The 16,213-nt window shown below is 51.4% G+C and overlaps 1 long non-coding RNA gene across 1 annotated transcript in view; it reads left to right on the top strand.

Annotated features, from left to right (window-relative positions):
* Nucleotides 1-16,213, top strand: part of LOC141987119 (uncharacterized) — a 192,802-nt gene that overhangs the window by 37,855 nt on the left and 138,734 nt on the right. The window contains exon 2 of the long non-coding RNA XR_012639446.1: nucleotides 9,810-9,883. This is a non-coding gene — a long non-coding RNA (uncharacterized LOC141987119). The remainder of the gene's footprint in view (nucleotides 1-9,809; nucleotides 9,884-16,213) is intronic.

Raw genomic sequence — 16,213 nt, 5'->3', positions numbered from 1 at the left:
TTGGGATGTATAAGTAGGGGCATTGCCAGCAGATCGAGGGACGTCATCGTTCCCCTCTATTCGACACTGGTGAGGCCTCATCTGGAGTGCTGTGTCCTGTTTTGGGCCCCAAACTACAAGAAGGATGTGGAAAAATTGGAAAGCGTCCAGCGGAGGGCAACAAAAATGGTTAGGGGACTGGAACACATGACTTATGAGGAGAGGCTGAGGGAACTGGGATTGTTTAGTCTGCAGAAGAGAAGAATGAGGGGGGATTTGATAGCTGCTTTCAACTACCTGAAAGGGCGTTCCAAAGAGGATGCATCTAGACTGTTCTCAGTGGTAGCTGATGACAGAACAAGGAGTAATGGCCTCAAGTTGCAGTGGGGGAGGTTTTGGTTGGATATTAGGGAAAACTTTTTCACTTGGAGGGTGGTGAAACACTGGAATGCGTTACCTAGGGAGGTGGTGGAATCTCCTTCCTTTGAGGTTTTTAAGGTCAGGCTTGACAAAGCCCTGGCTGGGATGATTTAATTGGGGGTTGGTCCTGCTTTGAGCAGGGGGTTGGACTAGATGACCTCCTGAGGTCCCTTCCAACCCTGATATTCTATGATTCTAAGGTGGTCAAGAGCCCACCTAAAAGCAAGACAGGAGAGAGCAGGGCTAAGAAGGCGGCCCTGTGAAAGAAGTGATTTCCATGGGGATGACTCCTGCTCCCCAAATGCCCTTTTAAGACTCCCAGAAAGAGTCAGATCCCACAGGACAAACAGCCCCCACGGAGAGCAAAGTAAGGTGGTGGCAATGAGGGGTGTTTGGGAGGAGGGTGTTTCTCTTACATAGGGGAAGTGTTATGTTTTGTAAACCACCTTCCAGATGAATGCGGCAGTGACAGGAGATCTGCCCATAGCTCCTATGTGAGTTTGTGATCTGCTTCTGCTGTCTAAGAGGGACATTCACTATTTGAGGCATACCTATGCAGCACATCTGTGATGATGACAGGTTACAAATGCTGGGTGCAGTGACAGATGAGATCAGGGGAGGTTCTGGAAGGGGAATGGCAGTGCCACACAGGATCATAATACTCAGACAGGGGCCTCACTTTCACTTCCCCTTTGTTTTCCATCACCCATTCCCTAACAGACCCTCCACACACACAGACAGAGTCACAACCCTCTCCGTGTCCCACACACACTCCATTGGCTACAACCTCTCTGTGACTCCCCCAGATGGGGGCTTGTCTCTGCATTGCCCCAACAGGGAAGGAGAGAGGCTGAAGGAGGAAAAGAAACAGGTGGGGCTAGACAGTAATGGAAGAGATACTTCTAGGGCCGGCTCTAGGTTTTTTGCTGCCCCAAGTGGAGTGACACCAAAGCAAAAACAAAAAGGGGGGGGGGGCGGAATGCTGCCCCTTGAAAAGTGCTGCCCCAAGCCCATGCTTGGTTTGCTGGGTTTAAATCACCTAGAGCTGGCCCTGGACACTTCCTGCTCCTCCTCTTCTTAAGAGACACCTTAAGCTCACGCTTGAGAAGTTCCAGCCCTAGGTGATTTAAACCAGCCACCTTCCCATTAACAGCTGATGGCAGCAACCAGCTTTATTACTGAAGGATGGCCACCTGTTCCTGCCTTCCTGGGGACTTTAACACGGATTTTGTGCTGTTCACTCAACCCCCCCTCCCCCGTCCAAATCCATCCTTGAGACAAGGAGGCCAGCACTTCAATGTGTGCTCCAGGGATGCAAGGGGCTAGTGCATGGCACTGATAGAGCAGGGCTGAGGGGAGGGATGCTGAGGTTGTGAGTTTAAGCTTTACCTGAAGCACTGTCTGTGGAAAATACAATTCCTGCTCAGAAGACACTGAGAAAGGGAGACATCAAGGTCAGTCCCCTTCACTTGTTACTTTGTCTGCAGCAGTGGTTCTCAACCTATTTGCCATTGTGGGCCGCCTATGCAGCTCTCTGTGTGTTACGTGGGCCGCATCCACAAAATATATATACTACGTGTATATCTCTGAGGATGTCACGTGGGCTGCACCTGTGCTGATTGGGCCGCAAGCGGCCCATGGGCCCCAGGCTGAGAACCCAGAGTGCCGGGCAGCATCTACAGCTCTGTGATACTCTGCTGACCACCAACCCTCTGTGTCACCATGGCTCAAGGAGAGTCTAGAGCATGGCCCATCCTGTGAGTCTTGACCCCCTGGCCCCCCCTCCATCTACTCCTGGGGGAATTCTGCCCCACTGTGAACCTCAGTTCCCTGTAAGCAGTGTGGCCGCAGCCTATTTAGCGCCACGCAGCCACTCAGGAAACCCACCAAGCCGGGACCTGCTGCGGCTGGGGGAGAGATGCCCGACCCCAACCCCAACCCCAACTTAGCCCTGGACTTGCTGCAGCCACCCCCCTGATCCCCTCCCCTCCACCCCCGGCCCTGCCCACATTCCTTCAAGTCCCCACCCCGCCTATTCCTGCCCTTGGTCCACCCCGTCCCACCTCCTCCCCTGAGAGCTCCCAGTCCCCGCTCCTCCCCCTCCTTCCTGGAGCTGTTCGTGGTGGGCGGGAGGGGGAGGAGTTGGCAGTGGGGCCCCCAGCAAATGAGAGGCACTGGGGGCCAGAGGGAGCTTGGCTGTCTTGGTGTCTCTGAGCAGCACCCAGTAATTCTTCTCTGTGGGTGCTCCAGCCCTGGGGCAACCCTCCCCAGGCCCCAACTCAGCCCCGGACCTGCCACAGCAGGGAGAGGCACCTCTCCCCCCCACCCCCCCGGCCCAGGTGCTGCTGTGGAGAGAGAGAGCTGGGGAGAGTCCTCTCTCCCCGCTGTAGCCCCAGAGCACCCTCCTGTACCCGAAACCCCTTATCCCCAGCCCCACCGCAGAGCCTGCACCCCCAGCCGGAGCCCTCACACCTTGCCCCAAACTCTCTGCCCCAGTCCTGAGACCCCTCCCACACTCTTAAACCCCTCGGTCCCACCCCCACCACATGCATTTTGTGTGACACATCACCTCCATCTGGGGGCACATAAAATTCATCCTGCACATGTGTGGGCAAAATTGGAGGGATCCTGCTTCAGATGGGCCAGGTTCATGTGCTGCACAGAATGTGTTTTCTCTGCAGAAAACACGTCCTGCCAGCAATGTGCTGCAGCTCTACCGTTAGCCACCAGCCGCTGGTGCTGCATCAGAGCAGGGAGCAGCCGTGCTCAAGCCCACGTGGTTTCTGCTGCAGAGAGAGAAGAGAAGAGGCTGGGGTCCTCACAGTGCCCCTGCCTTTCGGGCCAGGTCAGCAGGCATATGGGAGTTGGACACTGTGGGGCCCATGAGGCTGTTGTGAGTCACAGACTGGGGTTCAACAGAACTAGTGGAGGGGACATGTTTGGATATAGATACTCAGGCCTGTCTGTAAAGGCCTACACTTTAAGAATTTAGGTGTATTTGTAAGCAGTGTCAGGATGAGCTCCACTCTGACATCTGGTGGTGAGGTGTGGCAAGTTGTGGAAAAGAACTTCAGGGGCCGATCTCATTTGCATAGGCACACCCACCCCGCCTAGAATGAGGCCATAGCTGCCCAAATGGTCACTTTGGCTGCTGTGGGATCCCCAGTGTCTCTGTTATTGGGGCAGGAAGAATAAATTGTTATTACCCTGATTATGGGAACTGTGCTTGGAACTGTACTTGGCCTTTTGTTATGATGGAGGGACTCACCATCAACTAGCATTCGCTAGGCAAGGGTCATGGGTTCCAAAACTCTGTGAATTGAGAGAGGTTGGGGACAAGTATTAATACTTGGTGGCATGGGCTCCTTGGTGAGGCTCTTACATGCTAATTGCACTTCTTCCTCTCTCTACTGTGGAATGTCAGAGCTAATTTTGATTCCATTAGGAGTCTAGTTACAGGCTGCTGAGCTCACTTTGGGTTAATGGTGTACCAGCACTGAGGCTCCCCTACTACAAGCTGAATTCACCAAAGAGCTGAACTGACTAAGAACTAAAAGAAAAGGAGGACTTGTGGCACCTTAGAGACTAACCAATTTATTTGAGCATAAGCTTTCGTGAGCTACAGCTCACTTCTTCGGATGAAGTGAGCTGTAGCTCACGAAAGCTTATGCTCAAATAAATTGGTTAGTCTCTAAGGTGCCACAAGTACTCCTTTTCTTTTTGCAAATACAGACTAACATGGCTGTTACTCTGAAACCTGACTAAGAGCTGAAATCACTGAGTGTTGTGTTAAGTAGTGGGGGACCCTGAAGATATATTGTGGAGCAGTTTGCGGGACGGCTGGAGTGCCTTGTGGACAGGCTGGTGGAGCAGTTCGTGGGACGGCGGGAGCTGCTTATGGGCTGCAGAGCGGAGCCGAGCAAAGCAGTTCATGGGCCGGCTGGTGGAGTGGAGCGAAGGTCTATGGAGCTGTGGGGCGGTCAGCTTCAGATCATGTAAGGTGCCCCTTACCTCTCTTCCCCCCCCCCCCCATCTCCACCCAGGTTGGGAGGTAAAGTCCTGCAGATAAACTTTCGAACTCTGGGGCTGCCCTGACCAGGGACAGAGACATTTGGGTCATTGGACTTTTGGGACTTTGGGTGATTTGGGGTTGCTGGACTCAAGAACCAAAGGGAAAGGGCATACCCCAAATTTGCTTGGGGTAGGTTTTTGCTCATGGGTTGTGTTATGAATCCTGTTGGTGGTGTTTCCCCAACATAATGCCACATTGTTTCTCTCTGTTATTAAAAGGCTTTTTGCTACACTCAGACTAGGTGCTTGCGAGAGGGGAAGTATTGCCTCTTGGAGGCGCCCAGCAGGGGTGGTATATATTTGTCCCAGGTCACTGGGTGGGGGCTTGAGCTGGTTTGCATTGTGTTATTGGAATGGATCCCCTAGATATTGAACCCGGCCCTTCTTGCTGCCAACTCTGACGGGCAGAAGGGTTACATATTCTTAACACTTAGCTAGTTATAGAGGTATAAAACAAAGAATCAAAATCACAGACTGCCTGCTTATAGGCCTTCTCTCCCTAGGATAGTCTGAGCCCTTGTTCGTAGGCTGAGGCCTTTGGCTAAACAGCAGGGGCAGCCGTAAGCTGCAAAGCCCACGGTCACAATCGAAACCAGTCACATTGAAATAAGGTGCTATTGGGCTGTTAGAAAGGTGATTCTGTCCTGATAGTGCCATCACCACCAGATAAAGAAACGAATCTTAAGATCGTTAAAGAAACTTAGTTTCATAGCATCCTGTCTGGCAAGAACTCACCTATCAATAGTTGTGATTGTGAAACCCCCACTTCTTGTTATTTTGTCTTTATGGTCCTCACTTCTCTATTGTTAATCTGTATGGTCTCTGTCTGGTTCTTTGATTGCTTCTGTCTGTTGTATAATTAATTTTGCTGGGTGTAAACCAATTAAAGGTGCTGGGATATAATTGGTTAGATAATCATGTTACAATATGTTAGGATTGGTTAGTTAAATTTCAGTAAAATGATCGGTTAAGGTATAGCTGAGAATATTACTATATCAATTGGGGGCAAACAGGAAGTAAGTTGGGGGAAAAAGGAAACTGGAATCATTGCTTGCTGGAAGCTAACCCAAATAAACATCAAATTGTCTGGTTTCAGAGTAGCAGCCGTGTTAGTCTGTATTCACAAAAAGAAATTGTCTGTACCTTCTGACTTCTAGTTTTGTAGATCTGTTTATGTGAGAAGAACCAGGGAGTGGGAGGGTGAAGGGATAAACATTCTAACATCTTGGTGCCATGACTCACATGCATTGCATCAGACAGGTGAGTGGCAGCCTGTAAGTCTCCCTCTGCAACAGTCCGTGCAGCTGCTTGGAGGGGGTTATTATGGCAAACTTTCATGATGGTAGTTGTGGGTTCTGGCAAGCCAGGGTAATGGATTTTTTGGATTAAGGGATACGGAAGAATCAGGGCCCATTCCAGTTACGAGAGTCAACCTGGGATGAGATTAAGAAAGAAATGAGGGCAGTGTTAGGAGCCCACCCTCTTTGGTACATGGGGAGCAGAAGAAGGTGCCTCTGGAGACAGGATGCCTTCCAGGGAAAGGAGGAACTTCAGTCCACTTGTAAGGGGTTTAACATAAATGGAGCATTGTGGGAGACTGTCCATGATCTTTCGGGTTTGGTGCTGCTTCAGCAGCTTGAGGGCTGCTGAAGGATTGTGGATTGGAGTTGGGGGCAGTTAAGGATAATTTGATACAACAGCCTTTGGAGTCAGAAGCTGTGAATAGGCCACCTTAAGAGACAGATGCTGGGACGTGGTCCTAGGGGAGTGGAGAAACAAAAGTTCAAACTGAAAAACTGTTGGATTTGCAGGAGCAGGTAATAATCCCCACTCTTCTCCCAGAGCCAGGATAAATAGCCTGGGGGTAAGGGTTCCAACCCTCATGCTTCAGGGCATAAACCAAGCACTAACTGTCAGGTGTTGGAAGAGATATCTTCCATGGGCAGGTTATTTCATAACTGTCTACTGCAGGGTTTCTTGCACTTCCAGATGACATAAAGAAAGGTGCTTATTGTTGGAGACAAGCTAGTGGACTAGGTGGACCACTGGTCTGATCCAGTCTGGCAATTCCTGTATCAAATTGAAGAGACTGAGAACTGCTAATTTAATATAATCAAAGAATTGCCAGGTCTAGAATGATGTAATCTCTGCCTTTCCCTGCCTTCTGCCAGGAGTAAGCATGAGCAGGATGTAAATGGCTTCCCTTCCCAAGAATTTGGCATTTTATCTCTTTTCACAGGGGTAAACATTAACGTCAATTCACTCATTGCAAAAGAGCATTTACAAGAATTTATGTCATCCCGTGCTGTTTGTTTAGATCCTCTGCCTTTGAAGTTGTTTTGGACAATCCCCATTGTGACTTTTAACTCATTCCTGAACCTTTGTCTATCTTCAGTTATTGGCTCTTCTTTAGCCTCAGGGGTCCCTTCAGTACGGATCCTGCATCCAGTCACAATCTTGGGGCTGTGGTGTCGCCAGGGCTGTCCTTAGAATTTATGGGGCCCTACACAACCCCCCACATGTGCCCCTCATGTGTCTTGTTTCTGCCCCCAGCCAGGGCTCCCCCATGCACTCCCCCTGCCCTCCCCTCCCCATGGTACGTTACCTGGGGCAGTGCAGCAGGGAAGGGGTTAAATGCCTGGATGCTGTGGAGGCTGCCACTTGGAGTTAAAGGTGCTTCAGCCTCCAGTGAACGGGGAGCCGCAGCTAGGAGGAACTGGCGGTGGCCCCGGGCCCCGCGCCTTGCGTGGCCCCGTGCTTCAGGGGGATGCGGAAGTGTGGGGCCCAGGATGGCCCGGAGAGTTAGCAGGGGACCTGGCACCAGCAGCAGGGGTCGGGCCTGACTCCACACTCACCAGCGGGAAGCAGGGCGACCCGGCCCCAGCCTGCTCCAGTCCGACGGCTCCCAGCATCGCTTGGAGAAGGGGGTTTGGGGGAAGGGTGGAATGGGGGCAGAGCAGGGGCTGGAGCTTGGGGAGGGGGGTGGAGCAGGGCAGAAAGAGATGGGGGCAGGGCCTGGTGTGGAGAGGGGATTGTCCCAGGCCCCGCACCCCGCTAGGGATGGCCCTGGTGGCATTAACCAGGGAACCTCTCCTCCCAGCGTTTGCATGTTCACATCACCATAATTTGGGGCACCACCAGGACAGCAGGTAAGGGATGGCCCTGGGTGTTGCAGACTCGGGTGAGGTGAGAATGCAGGGTGCTCCTGCACATTGGCAGGCCCTGTCTGGAGCTGTCTCCCAACCCCAGGGCCGCACATATGAAAGAAGCCCATCTCCCCTCTTGGGATCAACCTGATGCCCTCACCCCCGGGACTGAGTCCTTCTCCAGCCCCCTTTCCTGAAGGGCTGTGATGTGGGATCTGTGGGTTAAGAAAATCCTCCCTCTGTCCAGGTGTCCCTGATACCAGCAGCATTCTTTCTGCTGCTTCCTTTGTGGTGCCAGGCAAGGGGAAGCCACCCCCCAGCCCCAGCCAGCCGGGTCATTTCCATCTTCACACAGATGCCTGTTCAGCCTGAAGGCTCCTTGGATTCAAATCCTTGGCTGTTACAGAGGCAGGGACTGAATTTTGCCTTAAAGAGATACCGTCCTTTTCCACAAGTATGTCAAAATGGATGTCCTGGTGAATCGCAACTCCCGCTCCCCCTGGGGATCAGATGTGCCTGAGCGCAGCAGGGTAAAACAGGACATAGGCACTGGGGCCTGGAGAGAGAGCCCGTCTGCCACCACCCAATGTCCCCAAGGGGTTGGCTGTGTGACTGCTTTCCTCTGAACTGTCAACTACACCATTCACTCTCTGAGTCTGAGTTCCAGGCTGCTTGCCTGGTGGAGTGGGGCCGGGGGGGGGACGGGGACGTAGAGGCTGAGTCAGCCCCCCTGTGTGGGGCGTCTATCCCCAAGTGACCAACAGGAGGACATTCCTGTGGTAACAACACCACTTGCCAGGGTGCTGGCTGGGCACACTCACTTGCTGAGAGGGTTGGTCAGGGCTTTGGTTCTCTCCCACTGGAGCTTTCCTAGGCAATTTTCCATCTTCTTCAAAAGGCCTTTCCCTGTTTTCCTTTCCTGGGACCCCCTCTAAGCCGCCATCCCTGGTGCTCTCTTGGGCCAGGGCTATGCTTTCCTCAACTGCAAAACTCTGGCTGTGAACAATTGGAGCAGCTTGTTCAGTGGCAGGCACCTCTTCCACCCCTTTGTCTCTGAGGGCACTGGGCAGGCTGCCTTCTGCTGCGCTGCAGGAGTTCATCTCACCACCTCCCTTTGCTGCTGGAGACACGCTGTTTCTCTCAGCGGGGATGTCGTCCACTGCCCCCACTTGTCAATCGCTTTGTAAACCATCTTCTTCTTTGTGCACCATGGCTAAAGGTACAATACTCCTAGATTGTCTTCTTAACACAAGCTCTGCCATTGCGCCAGGCAACGGGTCAGATTTTGGAAACACACTCGACTTAACCAGAGAAATTTGTGTCCCTGTATCTTTCCATCCCATGTCTACTCTGTCATTGATTTCCCTGCAGTAATAGGCTTCATCTCGAGCTCTGCAGAGCCAAGCCTCTCAAAGCCTTTCAAGTAATCCTCGGGTGCTTCAGAGGTGTCGGTGCTGGGGACAGCTGAATTAATGTGAACTGGCTGAGGCTTGGTTTTTCTCAGCTCAGGGCCCTGATTTGTCCGGTGCTCTGGGTAGTTCCACTGATCACACTTCCTCAGGCTCTTCCTTGAGAGGAGATTTATCATGTGAATTACTAGGAGAGGAATGATCCTGGGGAAGTCAGTGCCTAGCCTCCCAACTCTGACCTTTGACTTTGTTTAATGAACAGATGAAAGATAAAAGCATTGTATTCAATCCTTTAAGTGTCCATACAATTTCTGTGCACATTGGACTTGAAAAGTTGTCTTTCTTCATCTGTACACCACAAGTGTCCATTTTAAATCAAAAGATGCATAATGACCCATTGGCTACTTCCCTATGATACACAGGGTCACAAACATTGTGGTAATCACAGTGGGTTTCAGCCTGTAGGATCACCTGTAAAGATTTTTCCTTCCTTTAAAGAGGGCAGAACCCAAACCCCATTCAGAAGATGCGGGGAATCTTACAGTAAATTCTTCCCACATGGTCCCCTTCATAAAGCCCGTTTGTCAGAGTTTGCCTTAGCACAAGAAAATAACACCATGCAGTGGTAACCACACAAACAAGACTTTATTTACTAGAGGGAAAAGGACTAGGATAGGATAGAGAAGGGGTGGATTAACAAAACTTTAATTCTGGAAATGCTCCACTCTCACAAACAATTACACCCAGGAGGTAATGTTGATGTTCTCTCTCCCTTCTCTTGCAGGGACAGCGATGGACGGCTGCTGCTCTCTTGACATTGGACGTCAGGGACGGACTTCATGATGGACACAGGAATGAGTGAGTAGACCTAACTAAAAACCCTTCCTATCCCTCTTTGCGTCGTCTCTGCCTGGATGTTAGACCCTATCTACGCGGATTCAATCCGTGCGTGGGAGTGTGCTTCCCAACCCAAAATAATACAGCAAATGGCAAAAGGTCACCATATTCTTTTCCCAAGTCCAAGATGGCCACCTTACAGATAACCCAAAAGGTACATGCCTTTCTTCCCTTCTTTTACGAAAATTTGGCAGGGGCAACCAGCATTTTACACACCCGGAAACTGGATTTGACCAATCGGGGGATGTTCCGGGGCAGGGTGACCCATCCAGGAGGGGGTTGTATATCCCCTCTGAGAACTCCTCCCTGTGTCCTCTACCAATTGAAGTGGGCGTCAGCCCTGTAGGACCACCCCGAGAGGGGATTTGACCAATTAAGGGAAATGCCGCAGTGGAGTGACCTGCCCGCAACAGGATCCTGTGGTCCCTCTAAAACGTCCCCACACCACCCTCTACCAGTTGGTGAGGGTTTCACTCCCACCTTAAGCCATCTCAGAAGGGAAACGTACCAATCAGAACAGGTATAGCCCGAAGGTCTTCAAAAGACATCCTTGGAATGAGACAGCCTCTTCCACGCAGTGTTGTGTTGCAACTTCCAGGGCGATGCTGCCAGCCACGCAAACATGGAGCTCCAGAGATTGGCAGCTTCTGGCCTAGGCCTTCCGGCACTGCCTATTCTGATCGTTATGTTTCCCTTCTGGGATGTCCTAAGGGGTGTGTGCGAAACCCTGACCAATTAGTAGAGGACGGTGGGGGGATTTCATGGAGGGGTGATGGGCCCCTCTTGCAGGCAGGTCACCCCACCATGGCACTTACCTTATTTGGTGAAATCCCCTCTCTGGTTGGTCCTAAGGGTCTGAGGCCCACCCCAAGAGGGAGGAGTTCTCGGAGGGGTCACATGACCCACTTCCGGGTGGGTCACTCTGCCCCCAGAACTTTCCCCAATTGCTCAAATCCATTCCTGAGGCAGATGGATGGAGATAAAACACCCCCAGATTGGTAGAGGAGTGGGAGGATCTCTTAGAGGGGTCACATGCCACTCCTTGCTTCTACAACTGTTTGCATCTTGACCACAAAAGTCTTATGTCATGGGGTCAGTCTCACGGTGACAGATGAGTGATGCCTTAGGGGTGAAGGGGCGAGGTTCCATGGTTGAAATCAAATAACTGCCCTGAGCCTCAGGGTGGTTTGGCCTAAGGATCAGAGTCAAAATGGCTGCCCTCCCACTCAGCGCTGTGTGGCCCAATGCCCAGAGTCCATGCAGCTGCCCTCTCTGATGGGGCTCTGTGGCTCAACGTCCAGAGTCCGTGTGGCCGCCCTCTCCATCGGGGCTGTGTGGCTCAACAACCAGAGTCCGTGCGGCTGTCCTCTCCGTCGGGGCTGTGTGGCCCAACGACCAGAGTCCATACAGCTATCCTGTCTCTCACGCCTGTGTGGCCTGATGGCAACAGACAATATGGCTGCTTTCTCCCTCAGTGCTGTGTGGCCCAATGGCCAGAGTCAATATAGCTGCCCTTCAGTGCAGAGAGTTCAGAGGCAAGATGGTCGCCCCTCCTCTTGGGGCTGTGCAGTCTAGTGGCACACTGGGGAGGTGGGCTGCCACCCAAGGATGGATGGCGGCCAGGGCAGGGGGACCCAGGCCCTCATTACTCCACCAGGTCCTAGCCTAGGGCCTCGTCCATGGAAAATGTGTTTGCCATTGAGTCAGTGGGGATCCAACCAGAACATGCTAATGTCACTCAGCATGACAATGGCTAGTTCACCCAGGTTACTTCCTATGAGATGTCTCTAGGCCATGGTCTGGGGGTCTCTGGGTTCCCGGCGTGGGAAACTCCCAGATTCTCCAATCTCCCTTGCATGTCTGCAGGCACCCGGAGATGCGGCTGGGTCTCAGCGCCTTGGGGCTCTGCAGTCAGGGGTTTCAGCTGCTTCTGGACTGGAGCCTACAGTGTGCATCCTCCATTTTCAGTGGTCTGCCTAGCGTGAGCTGAGCTGCTCCCTTTCACACTGGTGCTCCAGTTGGAGCATGTCCGGCAGGGCTGGGGAGGGGCTTGGCTTTCTCCACCTAGACTATGGGGTTATGTGTGGCTGGTTCAGCCCGGCACATGCTGCTCTGCCTCTTCTGTCTCCTCCTTCCCATGCAAAGTTGCTTTGCCGTCTCACAAGAGATGGGATCAGTGGTGGGCTCAATTGGCTCCTGTTCACCTCTAGATGTCTGGAAGAGGGAGAAAGGGCAGGAACACAAATGAGAAGAACAAAACCTTCAAGCAGAGTAGTTTTCCATGGCACAACACCACCCCACTTTGCTGATGCTCATTTGCAACTTCCCTGAGAGCTGGCATTTGTTAAAGAGAGCACCCAACCCCCCGCAACCTCCGCTACCCTGTGGGCTGGCAATGGTAAAAGGGAGTCGGGGAGAATTTCTCCTCTCTCCGCCTGGCTCTGATGAGTGGGGGACCCACATGCGAGAAGCTGTGTGAATGTCGGGCTCTGTGCAGTGGGATGAGATGTCCTACATGGTGCCCAAAGGTGGGGTTGTCCTGCCTCTGCAGTGACTTCATTCTAGTGAGAGAGATTTCAGAGATCAGCTACAGGGTTCCACCCTGTAACCCTGTGTGGGAAGGGGGCAGAAGTGGGACAATGATGCACTCATGAAAGAGGGGAGTAGGGCTAAGGGGGGCCCTGCACTGCAGCCACTAAACCCCTGCGTGCTGTGTTGCGGCTGGGCCGGCTCTGCCTGGCTGGGGTGGGGGCAAGGCGGCTCCGCACGCTGCCATTCCTGTCTCCCGCCCCCAGCCACGTCGTCACGACGAGCACCGCACTGGGAACCTCTGTCCCGGGGGCCGATCTTGCCTGTAGGCTCTGCCCCCCCCTGCAGCTCCCATTGTTCGGGAATTGTTAATCTGGCCCTTGCCCTACTCCCCAGCCTGTTCCAATCCTGCTCTTGACGCCTGACTCCGGCTCCAACCCTTGGCTCCCCTCGGCTCTATCTCCACCACTCTGACCACTAGGCCCCAGCCCCACTGCTCCAACCACTGGGCCCAACCAGCCGTGCTTTGGCTTCTGACACCAGCGATATGTAGGAGTTGTTCACCTCACTGCTTTCCACGTGTATGGCCCTGCCTTGGTCAGTGCTGGTTTTCATCTGCCATTGTGCTACCCAGTGACATGGCTTTCTTATATCCCTTTGAACTTCTTCAAAGTCTTCTCTAGGCCTGACTAATCTACATAATTTTGGGTCATCTGCTGATATCCACCTCGTAGTTCAGCCCCGGTTCCGAACATAAGAAAGGCCATACTGGGTCAGCCCAAAGGTCCATCTAGCCCAGTATCCTGTCTTCCGACAATGGCCAATGCCGGGTGCCCCAGAGGGAATGAACAGACAGGCAATCATCTAGTGATCAGTCCCCTGTCACCCATTCCCAGCTTCTGGCAAACAGAGGCTAGGGACACCAAAAAGTTGAGAAGTGTCTGTTGTATTTACCATAGCAGGACAAAGAGCTCTTCTGTGTCGGTCCCAGTTCCCTAGTCGAATGCAGAACCCGACACGAGATTTCCAAGCTTCTGCAACCATTTATAATGTCTGTTGAGGATGTACCACGTGGTCCTGTCCGATTTCAAAGGCACTTCGTGAAAAGCTGAAACCAAGAGGAAATGGGTTGAAAACCCCATGGTGCTGATGTGACTGGTACCTAGGAAACCTCCACTTCCGATGGCCATTGCCCCATGCTATTAGCTCCCCAAGATTCTAAGGGCACAAGAACAACAACTCCGCTCCTCCCAAAATAGCCCTGGACAGAGAGGAGACCCCATTCTTGCATAACTTCCCCCTCTGCTGGCATACACTCGTACACACAGACGGTTGGGGGCACTTGTTCTTTGGATGGAACAGGAAAGTGACAACAGCAGCGCCGTTAAACCATCAAACATTTAGGCTGAGATTCACAAAGGGATTTAGGCTCCTAATGTCTACTGAAATCCTTTGTGGCCCTGTGCCTTCATTCCCTAAGAGCTCACAGGGAAAAGTGTTTCCCATGTGCCCTCATGGGATTTCCTATGAGCTGATAACCAATCTCTGAGCGAAGTTCCCTAGCCTGCAACCACTCCATTACAAAAAGAAAAGGAGTACTTGTGGCACCTTAGAGACTAACCAATTTATTTGAGCATAAGCTTTCGTGAGCTACAGCTCACTTCATCAGATGCATTCAGTGGAAAATACAGTGAGGAGATTTACATACACACAGAACATGAAAAAATGGGTGTTCTCATACACACCGTAAGGGGAGTGATCACTTAAGATGAGATATTAGCAGCAGGAGAGCGAGGGGGAGAAAACCTTTTGTAGTGATAATCAAGGTGGGCCATTCCCAGCAGTTAACAGGAACGTCCGAGGAGCAGTGGGGGGTGGGGGAAATAAACATGGGGAAATAGTTTTACTTTGTGTAATGACACATCCACTCCCAGTCTCTATTCAGGCCTAAGTTAATTGTATCCAATTTGCAAATTAATTCCAATTCAGCAGTCTCTCGCTGGAGTCTGTTTTCGAAGTTTTTTTGTTGAAGGATAGTCATTTTGAGCTCTGAAATCGAGTGACCTGAGAGATTGAAGAGTTCTCCGACTGGTTTATAAGATTCATCAACAAAAAAACTTCAGAAACAGACTCCAACAAGAGACTGCTGAATTGGAATTAATTTGCAAATTGGATACAATTAACTTAGGCTTGAATAGAGACTGGGAGTGGATGTGTCATTACACAAAGTAATCTTTACCCTACAGAGGGTAATCGTCGTCATCATCATCATCATCCTTAATAACAACAGCCCTTTTCAATTCAGTCAGGCCTTCCTTTAGAGACTTTCTGACCTTTATGAAGAAGGTCTTCCCACACAGCTGTAAGGCTACGTCTACACTAGGAGCTAGGGATGGAATTCCCCTGCTCCCCTACACATATTGTGGTACCTCAGTGAAAGCTCGCGTGACCATCCTTCTTCCGTAAACGCTGTCCTTAGATTGAGAGGGACACATTCAAACCTGTGTTCAAGCCCTGTGCTGCACCCCTGTGCTTCCCACGGAGGCACAAACACACAGAGGTATTTCCTTACCTTCATACAGGCGGGAGATGCCATCTTCATTCACTGTTTCAGTCAACAAATCACAATAATGATGGATAGTATTTCTTAGACATACAATGAATACAGTGGCTCTCATGGCTTTTCAAATCCTTTGCTGAAAACTGCTAAAAATGCAGCCATTCCCCCAAGACACCCTTGGGAAATTCAATACATTCCTTATATCTGTTCACAAAGCACATTAGAGAAAGCATCAGACGGCCAGAAGTTACTGAGAGGCTGATTTGCAAAGGAGATTGAATTCACATCATTCTGGTTTCCCCTAGGCGCAGCCAAAGGGTTGTTGTGGGTAGGGGAAGCTGGTGCAGTTGATACAGCTAAGTTGCTCCCTTCATCTTCGAATACATGTTAATTCACACACACACACACACACACACACACACACACACACACACACTCCGTTTTGGGATTCTGGTACTGTTGAAGGGAACAGAGCAGCAGTCTAGAAAAGGGCTCTGAAGGAAGCATCGAGAAAAGATCAAGTGAATTTGCTTTGCTTACCAATGAATAGGGCTGCTGAATGTCTTATTGTTGTCTGTGAGCTTTCCAGGTACTGTAAGGCCTGGAACAGGAATTTGGGGATGTGGCTCTCGTTGTTCTGCATCTAGAAAGAAGGAAGGAAGAAATGCACAATATGCAAATGACATGTTCTTCCCACAGTGAATAGTCCAGGAAAGCCAAAGCATATAGCCAGGGCATGGCAACCGCCAATATGAACCCATACACCATAGTAGCACCTTTCTGAAGTTACTATCGTGTTCTCCAGAACCTCAGCTTTCACTGGAAAAGACAAACATTTGGAGGTCAGACAGTTGTGGAGAAAAATTTCAAGAATGTGAACGGATTGTAACTCCTGCAGAAATGACCCAGCAGAGAGCCTGGAATGGAGTCCTGCAACCCGACCGAAGCGGATGGGGACTCAGGGTGTGGGGTTAGAAAGGTCTCCCTCAAGTCCCCATTCACCACTCTCAAGGCACAAGGAATTCACCTACCAAGCAGATCCAGACACACTTCAAAAGCTGTGAGGAGCCATCCCAGGCCATGCTGCGGAACAGAGTCTTCAAATGAGCCCACCCGAGGAACACTGCACAGCGGAAGAGCGTCAGTTTACATGGCTGCAAGAGAAGGGGAGACCAAGAGGGTTCTCCCTGAGAGAGGGATAA

The sequence above is a fragment of the Natator depressus genome, chromosome 5 (genome assembly GCF_965152275.1).
Source record: "Natator depressus isolate rNatDep1 chromosome 5, rNatDep2.hap1, whole genome shotgun sequence".
In the NCBI taxonomy this organism is placed as follows: domain Eukaryota; kingdom Metazoa; phylum Chordata; order Testudines; family Cheloniidae; genus Natator; species Natator depressus.
This window is presented reverse-complemented; position numbering and strand designations above follow the sequence as displayed.